The sequence below is a fragment of the Syngnathus floridae genome, chromosome 8 (genome assembly GCF_059516105.1).
Source record: "Syngnathus floridae isolate MCC-2025c chromosome 8, RoL_Sflo_1.0, whole genome shotgun sequence".
Taxonomy (NCBI): Eukaryota; Metazoa; Chordata; class Actinopteri; order Syngnathiformes; family Syngnathidae; genus Syngnathus; species Syngnathus floridae.
The window spans coordinates 1119791-1143843 of record NC_142420.1 but is presented as its reverse complement, the minus strand read 5'-3'; the positions used below and the strand labels follow the sequence as shown (position 1 = coordinate 1143843).

The following is a 24053-nucleotide window of genomic DNA, read 5'->3' as shown; positions in this document are numbered from 1 at the left end:
CGATGGACAATTGATGCTGCGTTGACATTAGCATTTGCCAAAAAGCTGCTTGTCATCACACAAATTGCAGCCATTACAAAGCAAAAAAAAAAAAAAATGTCGGCTCGTACCACGAGGAAGCTCAGGCGCCGCATCCGCAAGTGAAAAGTGACTTTTCCATAACGTAACCCCGAGCAAGCGTCTGAGAGCCCGTGTGAGCTGACAGTATGATTTATTTCATCCATCAGCCGGCGGAGTGGAGTTCATTAACTACAAGAATCTGTGTTGTGAGACTCTTAAGACATCGTAGGGCTTGGCGGCCCGCGTTCATCGCCCAAGCCCCTCCGGCGTGCGCGCGGGCAGGCAGGCAGGCGTACGTGCGCGTGTGCGTCATCGCGCAACTAATTAAGTGTCACTTTGAATATGACAGATTGCTATCTGCTGATGAGAAATCTCCAAAAGGAGACGGGAGCGGAGGCCGGGGCTCCTTGCAACGCGTACCCAACCCGCTGACAATCACGCAAATTGTAATTGTGACACAAAGTCAACAGCCGCCCCGCTGGGAAAGGCTCAAAGTGGTCAAACGTGCGCCATCCAATGCGAATTTGCCGTGGAATTTGAAGAGCCTTCCCTCTCCAATTTCAGCCTTGTCAAAACTTTGCTCCAACATTCTATGTGGAGACTTTTAGGACGGGCCAAAACGCAAGCTAAAGCTGGCTGACGATGATGCACTGCTCAATTTCGTTCCTTTGGTGTCTGTGTTTTGAAATCAACACATAGGGTGTCGTAATTAGATTGGCCCCCATTGTCGCTGATGTTTGACGACCTCTGAAAAAGGCTCTGCACCATCGGCCATCTTGAAGTTGACTCTCGTTGCTTTTCGCAGAGGTGCCAAACAAGAGGCGGAAAAAATCTGACAATGCCGATTCATCGAAGGATGCGGCTTTTGATTGAGCTCCTCTATCGAATCCCATTCCTTTGATCGGATCCTCGGGGATTAGCGAGTTTGTGTCACATTGCGACAAGGCCCCCCCTTGTTAGCGCCGCCCGGAAGAACCCTGCAAGCGGCTACAAAGCGCGTATGCAAATGCTAAGCGTGGGCTGCCTTTTTCAATTAAACGCTTTGGAAAACGTTGCCACAATCAAGTCAAATATTTCCCATGATGTTGTGTTGCCTCCTATGGAACAGTCAACGCATATTTTGCTTCACTGAATCTTGTCATTTTAAAAAAAACATTAGACTTTATTTATTTATCCATTTATCTATTTATTCATGAATTTATTTATTTATTAAAAATGTGGCATGTATCCAGTTTTATTTATTTTTGGTAACATTTTCTTATTCAATGAGAATGAATACCAGATTAAAAAACTACATTTCTCGAGATGACCCGAATTTTAGAGTCGTGACGAGGCAACAAATATGATGTCATGTTAATATTTTGCAGCCCCGAGCGAGCGAAAGAACATTCATTGAGATGACTTCAATCATTCAAAGTCATCTTATTTCTACCGGCGCTCTTGCGCCATTCAGAAGCAAAAGCAATCCGCTCCAGATGGCCGCTGTGACCCGCAGCCGTGGCTCATGTTGCAGAACACTAACGTCGTATTCACTCACTACGAACAGAAAATACTTTGTTTTCTGCTCTGGTGCAAAGAAAAGAAACGAAAAATAAACCGTATACGACAGTCCACGATGGGGCAGGAGGTTGTCATGGCAACAAGGACGCAACCGTTTGACTTTGCGCCTTGTTAATCCTCGTCCTCCTCGCGCCGTGACTCTCATTTCCTTCTCATTACTTTCCTCTACGGTGCGATCAAAAGGTCCCGCGAGTCCACACTCGACCTCAACTCTGTTAACCCCGACCGACCGACCGACCGACCGACTGACTAAGCTCGGTGGCCGCTCCTGTTTTATCACCTGAAGGAGCAGCAACTTTTTCCTGAAACTAATTAAAGTTGAGGCGAGAGAAAGCGTCTTGCGAGGAAGGGAAATGAGCAGATTCAGCTTGGCTGAGTGATGTCAGGGAGGATTAACAAGAGCGCTGTCTCTCACTCGTTAATCTAGAAGGTCCCGGTTATGCCGTGCCTTTGCTCGCTCACTCGCTCGCTCAGGCCTTTGTCAGGGAAATTCCGCCTTCATCGCTTTTGTCTGACGCTGAGCATCGACCTCCGTTTGACGATACGCTGTGGAAAACTTGCAGACTTGTGGCGAGAAAGCCAAGCGTGGAGAGTCTGCGTTGCCAAAAAAGCCCCTGTGCAATGAAGAAGCTATATCAGTACTTTTTTTTTTTTACCTCCAGTATCTGTCCGTTCACTGATGTACGCTACAGATCTTGAGTACTTTTGTCACCTCTGCATAAGAATAAAACACGAGTGCTGACTTTTTCCAGATGTGAAGGCCGCCGGCGAGGCATACGAGACAGACGACAGAAAGCGTGAGAGAGAGATGAGAGTCCCCCCACCCCCACAAAGAGTTTACATATCACAAGATAACTTGAAGAGATTTTTGTTTCTGAAAAAGTTCAACTGCAGCCGGGGGACCACGTCGAGGAGGCTTTTTACGGCTCGTGCGTAAGAAGGCGAGACTTGAATTTTCATGCACGTCCACGTCGGCCGCGGCTAATCTGACAACCTCCTCACAGAAATCCCTTTAACGCCGTCTGATACCTAGCACACACACACACGCGCGCACACACACACAGTTGTGCGACATTTGCACACATTCTGCCCGGGGATCAGCAAGTGATTCGCAAATGAAATCTGGCTGACCAAGAAAAAAAAGAAATTGAAACATGGAATTTATTCCACCACGGATTACATCCCGTGCAGCCCAAAAACGTGTTAATTAAGCGTGCTGAAGACTGCATTAGAAAGACTAATTACTTCAATTAATTTTGCAAGCACGGTTCCAAAGAGACTGGTCATTTCGCCTTTGTGAGAAAAGAAGCCGGAAGTCAAAGCGAGGCCCGCGAGAACGCATTTGTCCTTCAGCGCCTCGGCTCGAGACGTTTGACGATATGCCGAGGACTCTCCGACGGTGCGTATAATCGAGCACGTCTGCGTAGCGAGACCGGCGCGATGATCGTTTACGGCGGAGGGAGATGTTGCGGGCGCCGTCTCGTTAAATATTCATTGCGGATGGTTGGACATTCAGATGCTGTCAGACTGCATGCGAGCCGGCGAGCCAGCGCCGTTTGTTCAATCTTTGAGCAGAAGGTCAAAACTCCCAAGTAACAGCTAGCAGATGTGATTGCGACACAATCATTTTATTTTTGCACGACAAGCGGCGCGACCTTTTGATCTTTTGCAGGAGATGGCCCAACCTGGCCTAGCATGCGCTTCGCGAATTACAAATTCTACGTCCGAGCTCAAAGATGTATAAGCCTTTAAATTAAAGCAAGGTCTGCCAAAAAACACAAACAAACTAGTGGACATAAAAGGCATAAAAGGCATTTTCACCTGACGCCAGAGAAGAAAAAAGGCGCTACGGTTTCGCTGCGGCCCGTCGGGCTTTCGTTGCTATGACGACCGGGTGCAAAGGAAGCCAATCCCACCAAAGCGTTTGTGATCATCAAAAGTCCACACACCCCTGTTGGACTTGCCGTCTTTAATGCCACCATTGAAAAAACGGAATTGCCCATGAAAATGTCCCGAGTCAGGCACTTCTTTCAAACTAAGACGAACGAGCAGGAAAGAACAACAAACGTTGATCATCTGGCCAATTATGGTCAACATGACATTTTCTAGGTGCTGAAGTTGATTGTGACCTTCGGGCTCCATCGTGCTCCTCAAATCTATTTTTAAATTTGAAATGTGGGAACTTTTCACATGAGGCTCATTTGAAACGCTTTGGAAGGTCCTTTCCAATTTCTCAGATGAGTTTGGAGAGGCCGCAGAGCAAATTGACTTTGTGTTAAGGTCAAGTGCACCGACCAAAGAAAAGCGAATTGTGACCCAAATAATATTCTGATGAGAAGGACGGGCGGGGCAAATGGAGGAAAGCTTTTTTTTTTTTTTTCAAATATAAATGATCATGTCAAGTGAGGCACATATCAAGGTGAACAACAGAGCATGTTGTCTGAAGAGTTTTCGCTCACCTTCTCTGCAGCAGCCACTTGAGCATTTCCCTTCATGGGGCCGTGGAAGAAATATTTTGCACAAGTAGGGTACTTGAATAAAAACAATGAAAAAGAACTTGTCATCATCTACCCCTTTTGTTGAAATGTCAAATACGTATTGGCTTTAACGCTGGAGCGTGACTGACGCACGGTGGACTCTCGGCATTTACCGTTTCATTTTGTGATGAAACGCACGCCGGCTTGGCACGAGCGTGTCCTAGTTTTTTGGCGGTGGAACGTTTTCATAGCCTGGCAACGTGCGAGGTTTTTTCCTCTCACTTCTCTTTTTGAAATGAAAGGAAAGCCGAGTTCCATTACCACCTGCTGCTCACGTAATGCAGGCACGTCAACAGCTGACACCTCAATCACGTCGGCCATCTCCCTGGCAAAATTGCCCCGTCCAAGAAAAAAAAAAAAGCCAACGCGGCTCCCCGATGGATCGCTCGACTGTGTTACGCCGTGAGACAGATTAGAGTATGGCCCGTACGCCTCCCAAGTGGAGGTGACAAGGCCACAGCTTTGAAAAGAAAAAACAAACGCCCAAAATGGGGTTGCCAGACTTGTAAACAAACGTGACTGCTCCTATTTTACCTTTGGCCACCTCCAGATTCCTAGATATTTGATTTATTATTAGGTATTATATTATTTCTATTTATAATGAGATGATCATTATTACAATTATATATATTTTTATTATTGTCTATTCATCTATATATAACTTTTTTGTGGTAATACTAAACATGAGGGAAAACAAAGAGAAAAGAAAGAAAAGAATCTTTGACGACTAAGACAGGAAGAACGCGGAGGCCAGCCAATCATCATGGAAATGAAGCCCTGCTATTAGACGTTCCTTTTGGAAACGAACTCGACACTTGTTAATAATTTATTAACACTAATGCACTGCTGATAAATGGTACAATGACTAATTCATATTATTGTAATATTAGCTGCAAACGTATAATTTGGGGAGTGTTCTATTTTAAGTGCAGACCGCTTTCAAATGGAGGGCATAAAACATGTTCATAGGAAAGTTTGCCATCCATTTTGTTTTTCAGCCCCGACACCAACCTTCCGTGTTTTTTTTGTTTGTTTTTTTTCCCCAAATCTACATCGATGCGCTTCATTTCAGGATCAAATATAGACTCGCGGAGAGTAATTTGTATTATTTTCCGACACATGAGTTCCAATTACCGTCTCTCTCGCCTTAAGCGCTCATGGAGACTAATGAGACAACACAGGGAAGTGATTCAAAAGGCTCCGAAATAAGAGGCGGATATTGAGATTCAAAAGTCATCCAGAGCAACAAAGCAAACTCGTATTACTTTCCAAAGTGTCATTTGCCCAAAATAGACTCCACAATCGTCCAATGAAATTTGTCGCCCGGAATCACCACAACGAAATCTATGGCCGAGTTCTCTTCGAGGGAGCCTTCCGATCCATCCGAAGCCGGTCTGCAGGTGGTCCTTCCCGTTTGCTCGCCTTTCCAGATGTTGGCGTCCGCCACAGCGGTCAGTCTGCGCTGATGGATGAGCCGCAAACGTTCATTGCTTCAGCGTGGCTGACAGCAAGTGGCAGGAAAACACGCCAGTTATTAATAGCGTTCATTAAGACAGCGTGCCCACGGAATAGAAGCCTCATTAATGTCATTACTAACTCCAATGTTTTCCTGCTGCTTGGGGGCAAATGAATGGGGAAAAAAAAAGTCCATCAACTACCTGTACAACACAACGCTTGATGCTGCTTGTCTTCTTGTCATTTGGTTTTAGCGGGGCTCACTTTACAACAAAGGGAATATTTGTTTGCTCGTCTGAATCATCATCCTGGTTAAAATACCATTTAAGCCGCTCACATTATTTGGAAAGCGTGAATTTGGTAGGCGTGTCTGCCAACGTTTTATTGACTTAAGTGTTTTTTTTTTTATGTGGTCTTCCAACTAAACTGACTCTGACATTGAACAAAACAGGTCCTGCCTGAAAAGATACGGGAAGACGACCTCGGAAGCAGCCAACCAAAAGAAATCCAGTCGCCCTTCCGCATGTAAGGGTTAGGATCACACGTGACATCCAAAGGGGCGTTTTCAGAAAACAGCTGGTAGCAACGTTCCACGAGGGATGAGGAGGCCATCTTAGATACACCTGACAAATTGCAGCCTTTGGCCCGTCCATAGTTGAAGCGGCGCTTCTGCTTAATTGGGGCCCGCCCGGAACCGGCTCAGCTCAGAGCCTCCGGCCGGCTGGCCGGCCGTCTTCTCGCTGCAAGCCAGCTGCGGGGGCAAGATCATCATTCACGCATTAAGGAGCGCGACAGGGACGTGATGCGTGTCGACAAGGCAGAAAACACACGCTAGCCACGTGAGGAGGTGCCGTCGAGTGAAACAAAAACAACTTGACAACCTGGAGATATTTATAACCCGGGATATGATGTCAAGGTCTGGCGGCCTCCGTGGCCTCCGCGTTCAACTTGGGCTAATTAAGATCACGCTTGTCGTTTGGGATCAACTTCTTTTTGTCTCAGGGTGACGGATTGTCGCGCTCGGACGCAGCCGACGAGGAGATCGAGCGTTCAATAAAGCATGAGGAGAAGCTTCCGTGACAAGGAGCCGAATTGCGACACTGCAAAGGACTTCAAAGCGGTCTCGGATCGGCCAAGTCTACCACCGACAAATTCTAGTGGAAGGCATCTGTGTGAAATTCAAGCGTGAGAAAATGGGACTTGAAATCAAGGGAACAAGCAAAGATGTTCCCATTTTGGGCAAGGGAAGAAGAAAAAAAGGAAAAATCCCAACAGTGGACTTTTAATAGCCGCTCCCTTCGGGACGCTGTGACAAGCTGTCAAAAATAACTCTCTTGATAGTTGATGATGGCTTAAAAGTTGCAAAAGTTTACTGGAAGAAAGATTTTCAAGGCAAATAAGAGTGCGACGTGTCTTTCTTCTTCTTTGAAGTTTTCCTGTTGGGCAAAGAAGCATGCATCCACCGCCGCTCTTTAGCCTTCCTTTGTACGTAGGTACGAAACATGCCGACCCGTTTGGGTCCAGATGAATGGCTGCAGGAGTGCAAAGGAAGTTTTTACAGCGGAGCCATACGAGCGGCTCCCTCCCGCAGAGAGCGCCGTCACGGATGCTTGCTTCGACAGCGGGTGAGCCAAATCCTCAAATAAAACGTGGCCAATGTCATGTTCAGGACAGGAGGTTAAAAAAAAAACGGATGCCGTTCTATCTGTCACTCTCGGTGGCTTTTCGGGAACATCTGCATTGCTTCATTTCTTCATTAACCAATGACAATATTTATTTATGGTTGGATTTTTTTTTTTTTTTAAACTGGACAGATGGGCCAGGTCATTTCTCGATGAAAGAAAAAAATATACATTTAAAAAATGTTGATATAATTACGGTAATTGAATCGATTTATTTTACAAATACAATTATTTCCAATGACATTTCACTCTGAGAAGAAATGGCTGAATGGATGCAAGAAATATCACGGGATAATGTCAAGGATTCTGATGGAAACGCACACCACCAGCGTGAGGGCCAACCTTGTCTAATGAGCATCCTAAAAACCACACTCGCATCTGATTGGCCGTCGTGTAGCTCAACTTTCAGAGGGCGCAAAGCATCTCTGAGGGCTGAAATAAGGCCCAACTTGCCAGGTCGCCGCTTATTTACCTCGTCACCGCTCCATTATGACTTCCACAGTGCCTCGGAAATGAGAGCGCGGGACGGGGGCGAGACGCTGGCAGGGGGCGAGACCGGCGCGAGCGGAATAACAAACAGCCTCCCGCCAGAGACAAAGTCAAATGTGAAGGGCGCCGTGAATTACAGCTCAGATAAAGACAAGTGGGAGCCACTCTGCAATTGTACAAATGTCGCCCGTCGTCTGTCAGCGGCACGATCAACGAGTAAAAGCCACGTCACGTGCTGATGCTCGACAAACGGCCGCCAAGACGAATCTCGTCAGATTCCCCGCAAAGCGATCGAGCGCTCTTATCCACGCCGTTTAAGCGTCGTGCAAATGTGCTCAGGCTCAATGTCGTCTCTTCCAATCAAATGGCCCGATCATCCCTCGCCGCGGGCTAACTACCACGTGCGAGGTCTCGCCCTTTTTGTTTTGCCGCAAATAGACGAGCCCACCGTACGACGCTGCAGGCTTGACCCACCAACAACAAGTTGGATTCTTTTTTTTAAGCCTAACTAGGACGTGCTAGCAGCGAGCAATCAAGGCCAGCAGATGCTGACCTTTTGCAGGATTTTACAGTCAAATGCAGCTCGACAAATGTTGCAGCCGGCGGGAACGGCGCCGACATTCCAACCTCTGGAGGAAACGGGACGTGGCAAAATAGAAACTCAAAACGTTTGATACGCACGCCTCTCGTCAGTCGCCCGAGCCGGAAATACGTACACAGGAAGTCAGCCATTTTGATTGTAGGGGGACACTGGAGGGACTTTTTTAGCCGGGTGTCTGACTGCAAAGTACGAAATGTTGCACAATTGTTTTGTTGAGGTATAGGGAAAAACGCACTCAAGTGTTTCAACTTTGTTTTGTGTTTGAACTACTTGATCGACTTAAAAAAAAAAATCGTGGCCATTACTTTGTGCTGAGTGACAGCCTTGGCTAATATGATGCTTATTAGCTGATGAGTGACAGTAAAGGTGTCATTTTCACTCAACTGAGGCTGATTGATGCTCGCGCTCGGACGCAGTGTGTTTAAATGAGGCATCACACACACACACACGCACACAAGCTTGCACACGCACACATACACACAAACACACACACGCACACACATTTTCAAATCCATCCAGCCAGCAGCAATGTGCGAAGAGACGGATGCGCATCGTGCGGAAGAATTACAACAAAACTATCCAAACACTAACTTTGCTTGTAAACATCTATCAAGTCTATAAATAAACGAGACAATAAAAATTCTCATTGCAAAGTAAAAGCTTCACTTCAGCACTTTAACTATTAGCTTCTTTAATGGACATTATTACGACACTTGATTACAAAAGCTAATTGGCGCTTTGAAAGCCTCGCGGGCGCATCAAGAGGAAGAATGCCATTAAAGCCGGATTCACCTTAATTGTCACTTTCAACTTGTAGGGCGAGCTTCCGAAAAAAAAAAAAGAGCTTTCTTGGTCACTCGAAGAATGTTCCCATCCCGTAAATGTCAAACAGAGGAAAACTAAGAAAGTGGAGGTATAAAATGAAAGAAATAGTTCATCATTATTTTTTTTATTAGCCAGGCTGCAAGCTTCCACCCTTGGAGTCGATCAGGCTCGGCCGCCACTCAAACACAATTGGTTTCCTGCTGTCTGTCTTAAGGTCATCGCAGACGGCGGAGCATTCATCAAACAATCACATGTAATTATCATCATCCTGATCTAATGAGATGAAAACAAATCTGCAGCGGCCTCGGATGAAAGCGCTCGTCTCGCCGTGTGGGCAAATCAAATGCATTGTTACTGCAAACACGGCCAGATGTTGTTCATGACACTTTTCCAACTTTCCGCCTTTCAGTACCGCCGAGACGACCCCTGACCTCATCTTTTGCTTCTTTTCAAAAGGTAAGTTCGAGGGGGTGACCGGGCAAATATGATTTGATCACTCTCACGGCAGCGCAGAAACGTTTGCATCCGATAAGAAACGCAATCTCCAAAGCTCGGGATTGGATCCAATGACGAGAGTCGGCCAGACGGTCCCGATAAGCGCTCAGACAAATTGCGCACGACGCAGCGTGTTATTAGCTCGGTAATGGCCGAGAACCTCATCGACGCCATCGCGTTTGTTTCCGCCGGGCCAGATAAGCCGAGCCTTCGTTGAATCCCCCGCGCCGTGTCGTCGGCTCCAAATCCTCCTTTACGCTTTTACGCTTTCCCGTCGCGGCGGCCAAATTGAATTATTGTGCGGGAGATACGCTCGGGGTGACTTTAAGAAGCCGGACACCGTCGGACTTGTCAGGAACGACTTTGGAAAAACTTCAAGCCTCATTGTAGGAATGGGCCGAGCTGGCTTTTCTCATCCGCAACCAGCCAGATCATATAAAATGTCGCTCCATGATAGGGAAGCGACGGCGTGCCGTCCATTCTGGCGGCCATTCCACTCGTTGCCCTTTGCAAGAGTCTCAATCGCGATCATGAATTCAGAGTTCACAGCCATTTGTTATCACCTCTCGCCATGGCTGATTAATTGTGTTATTGGAGCCTTTTGTCTTAAGGCTTCCAGATGGAGTTTGAGTGGCAGGTATATGTGTAAGGAGGAAGGAAAAGTGTCCATAAAAAGCGCAGAGTGGCTTTTTACAGGGGATTTTCACACAATGGAGATGGAAATGGAGTACCACCTCGTTGTCATGGCTCAGCCGCTGAGCGTCCTCAGCGATTCATCGAAGGGGGGGGGGCAGGGGGATGCTCCTTGGCACTTTTACAACAATATATGACATCATGTACATATATAGGGGGCAAGTAAAATGGGCTCATATACAGAAAGTGCATTAATCAATAATCAGCCTCATCCTTCCTTAATGCTCCTCTGGCACGCAACCTTTTTTTTTTTTTCCCCTTTAGAATCAAAGATTCCTCGCGCTTTTAACAGCTGGATCTGCGAATGGTTCTTTTTTAAAATTCAAGAGCTTGCTGACACACTTCATGATATTCTTTGAGTGACAAGGGCAGGGCCGATTGTTAATGCGGAGCGACCTTTGGGCACGCAGCTCCTTCTAACGCTGGTGAAAATAACCAGCGGCCGCCGAGGCGTGCTCATTTATTGATGGCGGGAACGGGACCTCCCTTTGTCGTCGTGTCTTTAATGGCTGCAAAGGTGAGTTTGGTGAGACGTCTCAAAGCGACGCCACACCATCGGACGGGATGGCTTATTATCCGGTCGGCGGCTGCTTTTTGAATGGGTGCGAGCCGGTCAGATTCTTCCCCCTTCCCTCCTGTGGTCAAAACGTCCAACAATCCAAAGGGAAGATCAACAGAAGCCACCTGGGAATGGATCCTCATGTCATTTCAGCTTCACGTTTGCGATGGATCCTCTCTGCCCGCTGAGTAACGAGGTTCGGGTAAGAGGCCCCTGACGAGTAATTATTTTCATTTTGGTGACAGCGTGGGGTTGCTCCGTATTTGCCTCGGCCCATTGTGACAGCTCGCTATCTTCCAGCGACGGTAATGGGCGTCGGGTTCTCATTATATGCGCCGGCGGCGGCGGCAAGACAGCCTGGAAATAACAGGAACATTTCACGACCCACCCGCCATGCTGAAGAAATGCCAAATAAAACAAGCTCAACACCGGTCAGGAAAAGTTTACTCTATGTGCTGCCGAGCCGAATCAGATGATCAAGTGTAAGTATGGACCTTGGCGACAACACTATCACTTCATCGGAATGCTTTATTATCAATATTATATTATATTGTATTATATTATATATTATATCATATGTTGCCTATTTCTGAAACAAGAAAGCCACAATATTAGGGGGAAAACTGAATAATAAACAAACGAAAACATCCGCATCAGTCAATGTGTTGATTGCCTCAAAACCAAACTATGGAGGAGTAATTACTTGGTGATGTTATGTTTGTTGGCGCCGCACTCTCCATTCTGTTTGTGGCTATGCTTTTACAAGAAATAATAAGACATGATTATTTGCAAAATGATTTGCAATTAATCATGTCTTATTATTTAATCATGTCTTTATATTTTATTTGATCATTTTATTATATAATTCCCAAGCTGCGGCGATGCAGAGACCATGGCTCCACTTCTTTCATGCGCTCGTGATGATTGTGTCTTTTTGTCTCCCTGAATTCCGGCTGCATGAACATTCAGCCAGCTCTTTCTTTGCATTGCAGCCTTTCTTCTTCTTGTTCCTGCGCTTGTTCTCGTGCTGCTTCCCCAACGTTTGGAGGGAAACTAGCTGGCACGCCGCCAGTTAGCAGCTAATGGGCCCTGGACACTACTTGCTGTCCTTGTGGTAGCTAAGGTAGCATGTTTAATAAAAAAAAAAAAAATCCCATTATGCCCATGCTAATTCTGCCCCGACACTTTTCATGGGCATCATTATCAGCGGTATGTCGTGAGGGAATGGAGACGCTCTTTCATGCAAGTGGAGCATTTCCTTTTCCTTCTTAATGGCGTTGGAGTGCTCTCCCTCTCTCTCTCTCTCTTTAGCCTTGACATCTCATTTGCACCACACGGAGGGAATATCACCTGGTGACGGCGGGCTACAATAGCTTGAAAAAAGGGCGGGCAACACTTCATCCAGGACTATATCATTTATCCCTTAGCGGCATTAAGCTCAACAATTTTTCATCTGTGATTTCTCCAGTACTCATAAAACAGAACGTGCGTTATCATGCTGGCGTACGCTAAATGGCGCAAATAATCCGTTACCTGCTTGTAAAAAAAGAAAAAGCTTCCATTTTTTGACTTGAGGAGCACTTAGTTGAACCGATACGCATCCCCGACTCGCTGCTTTCTCATTTGTTACGGCTTGAATTGCAGCTGTGCATCTCATCAATTATACAACGGCGGCAAATGTCACAATAATGTCTTGTCTGGCTGCCGGAACAAGACTTTGTCATTATTTTTCGGAGAGGCGTGCTTGCGCTGCCACACATTAGTCAAGAAGGATCTGGTATAAATGTCGTCCTCTATTTTTTTGACATCACACAAACAGGTGCACGAGAATGCATGCATCAGTCCTGTTAAATCTTGCGGTCCTTCTCAAATAGCGGGGCGGGGCGGGCCCCCTCCTGGGGGGGACGCGTGTGACCTCCGGGTACATGTTCATTAAGATGCAATATTTTTCCTCCTCCTGCGGGCGGGGCAAGCCGTGACACACGCAATCAAGTCTTTCCCCGGCCGCATTAAGGAAAGCATCATAGGATGGAGGAGACAGCAAAGCCTTCAAAGCTTTGATGGCACGCACAGGAGCTTCAAAGAGCAACATATGCACGGCCTGCTTATGGAAAGAAACGTTGTGAGCAGGAGATAATGAACTCACTGTGGCTTGATCTTTCCACAAGCCCTTTAAGTCCCGTCAGAGTTCCCCGCTCTGCTTCGAATTAACGTCTTCTCACAATATTGCTTTTATTTCATCACCTTTCAAGGAAGAACAAGAAAGAACGGCTCCCCCGTTGCGCCCTGCCCGGTTGAACGATGGCAGGCGGCAGGTGCGGCTCGCCGGGACCCAAGCCGAGATGCCCGAGCGTTATTGCAGCCGGCGGCCGGACGGACGGGATACATATTTACTGTAATTTACGAGCAGCCATAACTTCCCCATAAAAGTTTAGTAGTGTCAGTTGTGCGTGGCCCCGCAAACGGCTTCTGCATTATTCTGCAGAGACACGAAGAGGCTGTAATCATTTGTTTGGGACGACACACACTGGCTGCTAATCTGTCATCAAATTCCTCCTTAAAGTTACGCAAATGCCTTTAAATCTCCCACTAAAATACCTACAGACTATATATTATACATATATACAATGATATATGAAATCTACATTATCCATGCTCGTCTTCCTCCTTCATTATCTCAATGAGTCTTGTTGCCCTTGAAATAATTGACATGAGTGAGCATTACTTAATTGCAAAGCACCTGTTCATTTGCGGCACAGCACGGCACAGCATTAAAAGCCCATCCCAACATCAAACGAGGACGCTCGAATCGCCGAGGTATTTAAACGGAGCCCGCCTGCGCAAAAGGCAACTGGGCCGATGACACAGAAAAGTCATTACTGCCTTGCGTGCGCAAATTCAAACGCGATTGGCAGGGCAACCCCGGGGTCCGTTTAGATTACACACAAGTCCGTCCTGGGAAATCTCCAAAGCAATATCCTCTTCCAATTTGACATTTGGCAACGTTGTGCGAGGGTGACGACTTCCCCTCCCGTAAAAAACGACGCCGATAAGCTTTCCACGCTGATAATTATAAAACAAGATGCTGTAGAAGAATTGAAAAAGCTCGACATGACTTTTCAAATTACAAGAAGACATTGAACAAGCGCCGCGTGGCGGATGATGGAAGCGAGCGAGAACGTAATTATAACGCCGTTCTGTTCTTTTGACTTTTCTACTGGCATGTATAATAATGACATTTCAGGTCAAGCATTGTTGGCCGCATACATTTTACAAAGGCACTGTCGAAAGGATTCCGATTTTCCAAATTTGCCCAAAGGGGCCAACATGGCTTGAGCACTTTGGGTATGACGAGCGCCCGTGCTGTTTTTTTCCACAACTTTTTCTCCCCCCAAAGTACAATCACTGTTAATCACAATTAATTTCTCCCAGATTGCGGTTTTGTGAGCCCCTTTTCCACGGCTTCCTCCTCCCCTGCCGTTCCTTAGCGTTGGTTCACTTTCTAGTGACAGTCTTTCATGGTTTAATTCCGCCGGGGAAAAGGTAAAGCATCAAAGCACAGCATGGCGGGAGCTTTGTTTCTCTGTCTTCTCATTCTTTGCCGTATAATCATCTGCAGTGACAGCGCTGATGAGTTCTTACTTTTATTCACTCATTTCTTTGACAGTCAGCTATGCAAATGAAGACGCCTCCCATTGGTGCCTCCGTCTTTTAACGCCTCAATCGCAACCAAAAAAGAGGAAAAATTGAAGAAAATAGAAAATCTGAGCATCCCGTTTTGTTGCTGGGGGTAAAGATGCACACCCAAAATGAAGCAGGAAGTTTTGGTCCAAAGCAGCCATTTGGAACAAACTCCAGCCAAGGAATTTGCCCGATCAGAAGCAGCTATGCTATCTCCATGAGCAAAATGGTTTGTTACAAAAAGTTCCTCTGTATCAAAACGCTTTCAATTTGTAGTCCATGCACAATTTGTCTGTTAGCAACCGTTTGCCCGCTTTGTATAGCCGACACATTTTCTGTTAGGTGTAAGTTCCACATTGCACGTGATTCAATTGTAATCAAATGCAACTTTGACGGCGAGAGAAACGTGGGCCAGCAAAAGCCACGCGGAAAAATAAATGGCGGCAGAGATGGAAGCAAAAGAGTGCCTTTTCCATCAGAGTCAACCTTGCCGAGCAATTTGGGCCTCCATTTCGGAGGCCTAATGGGAGATGGACAGTGATGGACAGCGCGTGTGGCTTACTTATTAATCTGCTGCAGGCAATTGGAGAACCTCTATCGACCCGCAGTAAATTAAATAAGGCTTTTCCCGAAACGGCATTATTCTCCCTCAACTCGCCCTCCCCTTGTCTGCCGTGCTCTTTGGGATTAGAGCAAAAAAAAAATATAAATCGCCGCGAAATGACAAGCACATGCAAACTAAGAGTGTGAGCGAGGACTGATGAAGAAAGCATCAATCAAGGACAAAAGCACGATTGGCTTTTCCACAATACTAAGCAGCCGATGTTGCGTACCTAGCGAGCCACTAAAGATGGTTCCGATTAATTAAAAAAGGCAAAAGCCTGCGTATTACAAATGGCCCACGTTGATCTATGACGGCACTCACTGCTGATTTAGAACTTTTCCGCTCAGTCATCGGTGATCGGCCATCTGAAATGGTTTTGCAAAATTTGATGTCATGTGGCCAAAGAAAAAGCTTCACTTACAAAATGCGTACTTGCAAAAGCTGGGGCGGAAACCACCAGATGCTAAAAGCAAGACCGACCTCTGACCCCCGCCCCCTCTCCCCACCTGCTCCCTTAGCTACCGTCATTAACACCACTAACAAAGTCCTTTGGGTGTGAGCTCAACCTCTGGCTTGGTGGATCCATTACCTCCACATTAACTATGCAAGACATGTCTGGGGAATACCCATGTTAGCTTTTGCTATGACGACTCATACAGGGAATTTTCAGCACGTACACTTTTGGTGCATTTTTCAAACAAACCACTTTTTTTGGACTGCCTAATAAACTCCATCCTCCGCTCAAAAGCCCTGCTGATCTCAAATCCGCAACAGCGCCATCTATGGGCATCTTTTAGTGGGTTACAAGCCTGAATTTCACAAACAGGCTCCATCCAAGAAAAAAAAAATACGGTTCATATCTGCAGCCCGGCTAATACGGGGCCACGATCGCTCCATCAAAATCCGGCCCAGCGTTTGAGATGTTACGCAATGAAAGAGGAGATGCTGACGTAATGCAATCAAGGCATTAGCGGACCATTAGGGGGGCATTTCCTGGCTTGGGAGGGAGGGATGCGCGCAGCCCTGCTTAGCCTAACACGCAGCCACGCGCTTAACCTTTATTTATGGCATCAAGATGTCAAAGCACTTAGAGCCCTCGCTCGGCCTGGAAGCAGCTGGCCAATCGCAGCCCTCCGGGGCCAGCTCCATTTTAGGGCTGGCTGGCTGGCTCGCTCCTGTGCCCCCCAACGCAACCTCGCACCATCGTAGCCATGGAATTAGCAAATCGGAATATCTACTTGCTCGGTTCGGGCTCTCGTTGCAAAGGACCAAGATAAACCGTTTTCTAGCAAGGCTGCAACAAAATGCCAAAGGCCAGATGTACTCAACCTTTGATAAATAAGACAAAAAAGACTTTTGTTCTATTGTTCTCTCACGGCACCATTTCTCAGACAGCTGAGAATGCAACGGTGAAGCTCGAGCAAGGTAGGACGGTTCTTCTCCGGCTAATCCAGGTCTCAACTGAACTGATCATCTCGACTCACGTGAAGGAGCCAGAAACCGAGGGAGGTAAAGGATTTGGTTAAGTGCCTTGCTTCCAAATATTAAGTACGTCTGCTAAAACGCTTGGTGTGCAAAACGCCCGCCCGCGGTGGCCAACAAAACGATCAGCGGGAACCCGCTCTCTCCAGATTGCTCCTTTGTTGTCCTAATAGCCATTGCAAACGCCACAGGTGACCTTCGGGGTGAAGTTTTTCAGGCCTTGACATTTTGGGAAATGTTAAAGATTTGACATTCAAAGTCACACTTGACAAAACGGCCCCCCCACCCCCTCCCTCCTTTTCTTGGAGTCATTAGTGAAGCGCTTTAAAACATGACCAAAAGGCAACGCAGAAGGTTTTGCACTTTCATTCATTCTCCAATGAACAAATCAGAGCTGGTTTTATGATTTATTGTATCATTTATTATTAATTATATTATTTATCTATATGATTATGGATATGAGTTTTTTAAATGTATCATTATTCCTATTCAGCCAACTAATTCCTCCCAATGTGTAAAAATGCAATGCCACCTGTCAGCCTTTGGCCTCCAGTAGCTATTAAAGGCTGGAACTTCCATTTGTTGTGTAGTGTCATAACGAACAGGCGGGCATTTGTGATTGCAAACAAATATTTGGGTTGCCAAGAGGCCTTGTCCAGCTATCAAGCGTGAAATTAAACAACCGGGGAAATCGGTCAGGATTGGATTTCTGATCATGTGTCATCAAACAGCACTTTTAGGCAAGTTACGTGGGAACCATGACAGGCTTGAGGACTGGAAGCAAGGCGGCTTTGCACTCACAAAATCATTTCAGTTCAAAAGAACAAAAAAGGTACACTCAGTACATGAATGAATCAAGAGACAGGAAGTGACTCACCAGAAGTCTTGAAAGGACCAAAACAAGCGTGGCATGCATGGGGACAAACAGATCCATGACAGCAAGCCAACAAATCTAAACACAAGCCAAGTGAGGACACAACGAGGAACACCTGGATGAGACGTGAGCGGGCGGGCGGGGCAGGCGAGGGCCCGATTGGACGAGGCACGGCACATGGCGAGCACAACAGGTGGACCCACAGGTGGAGCATGGAAAAAAAAAAAAAAGAAAACAAGAGCGGAGTTCCATCTCACATTTTGCCTCTTATGCCGACACATCGTTTTTGTGGCCTTCATTGAAGATGTTCCGTGTGTGGGCAGTTGCGGTAAGCGGACTTGGGCCCCAGCGAGAGTCGCTTCCGTCGCCACTTGAATGCAAATCAAGTCAAGTTGAATATCAAGTCACACCTGACACACGGCCCCTTCGCTCGCTCGCTTGCTCGTCAAGTCGAGGATGCTTGACCCTGATGGTTGCCGCCGCCGCTAATTAGTAACAATTTGGCTCCGCTTTCCTCATTGCTAAAAATGCCGTCGAGCGCAGGCGGCAGCTCAGGAAGGGTGAGACGGAAACTAAATTCATTTATTTTTACGACCAAAGATGTAATTAAATCGCAGATCGTGGCGAAAATAGAAGGCCGCGCCGCGCCTTGCCACTCGTCGCAATTAAAACACTAAAATAAAACAAAAAACAAACGGTAGTCTGGGGACTTTTGAAAGAAGCTTCCACTAAACAAACACAATGAATCCAAATTCTAGTTCTGCCACTTTTGTCAAAACTCCGGCAAATGAAACATTCTGGCGAAGGCCACGTAACGAACAAAACGGCGAGTCGGCAAGTTCATTTTCAAAGAAACAGCCTTTGAAAAATTCCCGCAGTTTTTCATGAAACGGCAGCCATCTGCTCAAGTCAGCAAGCTTTCGTCTCACTCGCAAGGTGACAAACGGCAATTCGGCAAAGCCGTGAGACTTTTCGTGCACGTGTGGGTGGTTCCTAAGTACGGTGGCGTGACATCGACTTTCCTTTTTCTCTCAAGTGAATGCTGGAACCGTTTTGCCGCCTTCCTAAATGGGTTTGGCTGGCTGCGCCGTGCGGCACAATCTTGTGACTCGTGTTAACGCGAGAGGCAAAAAGTGTAGCGGAACGTGCAGCATATTTCTGTCGGCGACGGAATGTGTGCAAACAAAATCGCCTGCGCCCCCGCATGTATGGAAATGAACACACGCAAAAAAACCCATCATCTCAAAGCTTCTTTTGAAGTGGCATTAAAACAGAAACCGGGCTTTCTTCTTCTTCTTCAGATAATGTTACGTGACGATTGCTTTGCTTTTATTTGCCCATGGCACGGCCTCCGGCGAGCAACGATTTACATCTGGGATGCTACGGCTTGCCAAAAAGCTTCAAGTGCAACGAAGAGGCCGCTTTTGGCACCACTCGACTGAGCCGTCAAAACGGAAGACGCGAGTCGCGCTCTCGTCGCCGACGTGGACATTTGAAAGTAAGATATGGCGGAGACGTACAAAGCCGAGCTCGCTTTTTATCCACCTGTCGAGTTGGGAGCTCGGGAACCCGAATGGACCTAATGTGACTGAAACGAGGCAGATTGTTCCTCCCTGTTCTTGTCACACTAAATCTGGCATGTTCTCAATTTGTGCAATGTTTACTCACAAATAATGATCAGTTTACGAAAAAAACAACAAAAAAAACCCAACAGCTGGTTTAGTGTCTGCTCCCACATTTTGCTGTCAATGACTGGCGAGTCTTCTTTGCTGCTGGCTGTAAAATCATTTTTGGACATATTTCCGCACATTGCTGAAATCATTTGGAGACGACATGACGTGAAAAGTACTACTTGTTAAGTCGTGGACACGCAAAGAAGGTTTTCCCCGGACGGCCATGATCCACATCTGAGCAATTTTTACCATGGCTGTGAAAGAGCCCTTAACTGAGGAGAATATGCGCCTCATTAAAAGTACATGATGCAATTCAGATCAGATGTTTGTAAGAGGCCACATTAACTCAGCCACAAGGGAGACATCCATTGTTGTGCGTGTGTGTGTGTGTGTCAGGCACAGAAAGTAGCGCTGGCACATTAAGCGCGTCAATTGAGGGCCTCTTCATCATTGGCTTTGTGTATGATTAGCATTCTAATTTTTCAGGAGCTCTGAGAGGCAGACCCTCCCCTCCCCTCCCTGGCGCCGCGCATTTCAAATCAAACCATCAAAGGGTAAATTTCTGTTTGCATCCATTTCCACTGGCGTTGAAATTTGGAATTGAAGCCATCAAATGAAAAGACTTCTCCCAAACTGCCCAAAATTATGACTCGGTGCTTTTTAATGACGCACGAATAAAGCGTCCCACTCAAATAGGCCAACAAAAACAGAAAAGAAATGTTATCTTTGGAATGAATGAGTCTGACAATAAATGCGTACGATCAACATTGCAGAAGAGCGAGTGAAAAAGGAACAAAGCCGAAAATCCAAGAGGATGGCGGCCATTCTGGATGCATCTCGTGCAGAGGAATTCTCTTTGGCCTCGACAAAACAAAGGCTCAAGTTGTGGATGGTCCTTCTTCCCCTGCCAAGCGTGGGTGTAACATGGCGGCGTCACCATTAAAGAGGTTCTGCCATGACTCCTTCATGGCTGTCCTCAGCTTTAATTGTCCTTGGAGTCGGTGCTCTATTTGTCATACGCTGTGATCGCGCGCCATCTAAGAGCGACTCGCCGGGCCACGAGCGCTGCTCGTCCATCAAAGGAAAACGCCTCCGAGTCCAAAAGAAGAAGAAGAAAGGCTGGCACCAAAGCCCAGCAATCAGTCAGCGTTCGCATTTGTTTACAACGCCACTGCCTGAACCCCCGCTATGCCCGACGCCCTCTCGCTGTCTGTCAAAGACACAAACACACACGCACCCACACATGCCTTTCCCCGTCATTCAAGCAGCCACTTTGACATCAGTAGCAGAACTCGCAAAGTCTCGCTTCAAACATAACTACAGATACTTGTGGTAAACAAGACTGAAGAAACACCAATGTGCCGATTTAGCGTGCGAAATGCACGTACGGTGAGGCGCCACACACATTCGCCCTCACTAGGCCTACGATTGACTTACTCTTTTTTATATTCGATTAATTTTTTTGTCAATTTTATTTTACCATTTACTATATCCATTTTTGTCCCCAAAAAAGTCTACACACTGTCCCTTTAATTCCAGACTTTTTTACATTTTGTTGATTTTTATTTTATTCTTATATTTTATTTGATTTGTTTTTTTGTCCCCCAATTCTCCACACTGTCCTTTAATTCCAGATAAGTGAAAACCCTCCTATCGTATATGTACTTTACCTCCCACTACTTTTCCAGTCAACTTAGACGAGCACACACGTACGCATGCACACGCATGCATCGGCTCCCCGTGTTCTTCAGCCAAAAGGCCACGGCGCTCTTTGTTGAACCGCCGCCATGTGAACGGCCAGCCGCCGGCAATCGACTCCTCTACTTCGCTCAAATTGCTACCCACTCAATGCAGCTGCTTTCTTCTGTATGTTTTTTATTTATTTTTTGCTATTAAGGAGACAGCAATGTGTGCCTGCTTCCTTTCTCACGTTACTTGCCAAGTTCTGCATCCAAAAATGTCCATGTTTGTGAGAGACAGTCAACATGTTGTTTTATTGGCTCTCCCTGCGGTGAGGCACAGCTTGCAATTCTGGCAAAGGTGCATTTGATCATATGTGCGATATTGCCGCTCGATAATTGTCTCCCGGCAAAACCGCCGTTCCGTGGTGACGCCGGCGTCGATAAAGGAGGACCAATCAATGGAATTGTGAGTTTGCGCCATGTCTTTTCTTTGCTTTGATTTGCTGCATGCATTGACATTCTGCCATAATGGGCCTGAATGTGAAATTAGGAAGGCAAGAAGTCTCGGGCTGCTGCCTGTATTGTGATTTCTATTTATTATTTGAGGGGGGGCGAGGGAAGCCTTTTAAGTCCCGCGGCTGAGCCTGTCGGCGGGCTTTCAGGGGAGCCGGTGGCATTTCGAAATGCTTACCAAGACAAACAACGGCGGGATTCACCACCTTGCAATAATTTTTTTCCTTTCTTTTTTTTCAAGAAGCCAACTTTACTTTGTGAGTTGCGGCGTCTTTTATTGATTGATTCTTCCACCTTCACCTTCAAGCGCTGGCCTGTGTTGTGTAAAGCAAAGCAACGGCAACGGTTTGTTGTGACGGGGAACAACTTTCAAATATCATCTGCTGCCAACCGCTTTCCAGTATTGTGGACTGATTTTGCACAGCCGGTAGTATATCGGGTTCTGTCACAATATGAGCGTCATCTTCACTGACTAGACAAGTTACCAGCAGTTTCTGGCTAAAAAGCAGAGAAAAGGAGCTTTTGATAAAAATAATCTTGTCAAGCAGTGGTCTTGTTTGTTAAACTAAAAATCTGTTGGAACAATCATTTACAAGACTCACGGCAATCCGGATCATCCAGGGCTAGGATGATATAAATAGGACTTCTTCTGACCCCTTTTCAGGACATGCCGTATGTGCTGGAGATGTTTGCAATGTTTTGTTTGCGGTTCTTGCCTTATGTCTAGAAAGAAAGCAAGCAGAAAAAAAAAAGAAATCATGCGATGATGGGAGATTTCTTTCAATCTCACGATGATTGGAGCACGCCACACACACTCCGACCAAAACTCTTAAATCCCAGATTTTCTATCGTCCCGTGTGGGGTCCGTCACAGTTCAACTATTTTTTTAAGAGTTGAGAAATCAGGAATAGCAGATCTGAGGTAGCGGTGCGGCACCACTGTAAAGGAGATTGGAAAAAGCCCGCAGGGTGAATAGATATCCAAACCCAATTTGTGCCTTGTAAAACATTAATGGCTGATATGAAACTGTATTCCGCTTGATTTGAATGGGAGGGTGGCGGTGGCGTTGTGTTGGTGGGGGCCATCTGATAGCATAATCAGAGGTGGACAGCTTCCAGGCCTTGACAAGCAGCAAGCTGTCTACGCAGCTGGAGCTGACGTCCACCACGAGTGAAACCAGAGACGGGCGGGCGTGCACGTGAGCGTGTGCATGTGACAGTTTGGTCAGGATAGAAGAGATAAGGCCTCAAGGACGACAAGATGTGAGCACAGAGTGTTGACTGGCAGTTGGAGGGACGAGTCCCTTCACTTCACACCCATCAAAAGGGAAGAAAGTTCCCCCAGAGACGGCCAATAGATTTCAATATGAATGGCGTAGATCAACGAAGAAAAAAAAAAAAAGCATTTCATTCAAGTCCCTGTAAAGTCAAAACAGAAACAATGACACACAATAAAATAAACGAGTGACTTCTCCTCAATTAAAAGCACAAAACTATTTGTGACTTAACATTAAATACATCTTGACACCTCTGAAAGAATAAAAAAACAAGAATGATCATATTAATGAAGTCCAATTTTTCAAAGAACAAAATGATAATAATCTAAAATATCTTTTCTTCCAGAATAAAACATGCGGTACAATAAGAATAACTATAAATAATTAATAATAAATAGAATTGTTAAAATGAATTTCTTCCCATGTCAAAATCTGACTCAAAATGATATTTTTTTCAAAATATATTTTCTTCCAGAATAAAAAGTGCAGTATGATAAGAATATCTATAAATAATTAATCATGAATAGAATTGTTAAAATGGCTTTCTTCCCTTGTCAAAATCTGCCTCTACGTATCTGCCTCAATGTCTTGGAAGAAAATAATTTTGTGTTCCACTTCATTCCTTAAATGATTTTTTTTTCTTTTTTTACAAAAGAGGAAGTTGCAAAAAGCAACAAGGTAGGTTGCATTGTTCTTCACCCAAAATGTGCTGCTGGTGAGGTTGGACCGGCACAAGCGGTGGCTCGTGTTAAGGCCGGCAGGGTACCGTCAACCCACCAGGGACGTCACCCCCCCCCACACACCTTTCCTCCCTCCTCCCTTTATATTTCATCTTCTTACATGACCTGCTCCAAGACAGATGGCAGAAAGGAAATTAGGGCGAAAGAAGTTACAAGGACATTGCTTGTGAATTTCAGGGGCGAGCGGGGAAGAAAGCTGCCGGGGAGAAAGCAAAGGAGGGGGGCAGTGGAGAAGGGAAGGGCAGGGGAGGGGAGGGGAGGGGGGTGTTCCCCTGGCACCCAGCAGCTGTCTGCTGTTGCAACTGCAACTGTCAGACAAAAACGCTTTTTTTATTTCTCTCTTCATTCATATTAGTTGCACCTCTAACAATAAGCACCCCCAAATTGAGTTCCTCTATGTGGAATTTGATAGAAGACAGCAGGTGCTTTTTTTTTTTTTTGTGGGTGTTGCGCATGGACAGTTTTAGGAGGGGAGCAAATTTGGATCGCATGTGTGCACCACTAACAACCAGTCGAGTCGCCAAGCCAAAAGAATAACCGTAATCGTATGTACTTGTGTTCACAATTGTTGT

At 46.1% G+C, this 24053-nt stretch overlaps 1 protein-coding gene and 1 long non-coding RNA gene across 2 annotated transcripts in view; both read right to left on the bottom strand.

Annotated features, from left to right (window-relative positions):
- slc39a10 (solute carrier family 39 member 10) overlaps positions 1–17695 on the bottom strand; it is a 48748-nt gene extending 31053 nt beyond the window's left edge. The window contains exon 1 of the mRNA XM_088383963.1: positions 17601–17695. The gene's annotated coding sequence lies outside the window, so the exon portion shown is untranslated. The remainder of the gene's footprint in view (positions 1–17600) is intronic.
- Positions 17696–21237: 3542 nt separating this feature from the next.
- Positions 21238–24053, bottom strand: part of LOC148393803 (uncharacterized) — a 64702-nt gene continuing 61886 nt past the window's right edge. The window contains exons 2-3 of the long non-coding RNA XR_015860115.1: positions 22068–22188; positions 21238–21963 (exon numbers count right to left, since the gene is read on the bottom strand). This is a non-coding gene — a long non-coding RNA (uncharacterized LOC148393803). The remainder of the gene's footprint in view (positions 21964–22067; positions 22189–24053) is intronic.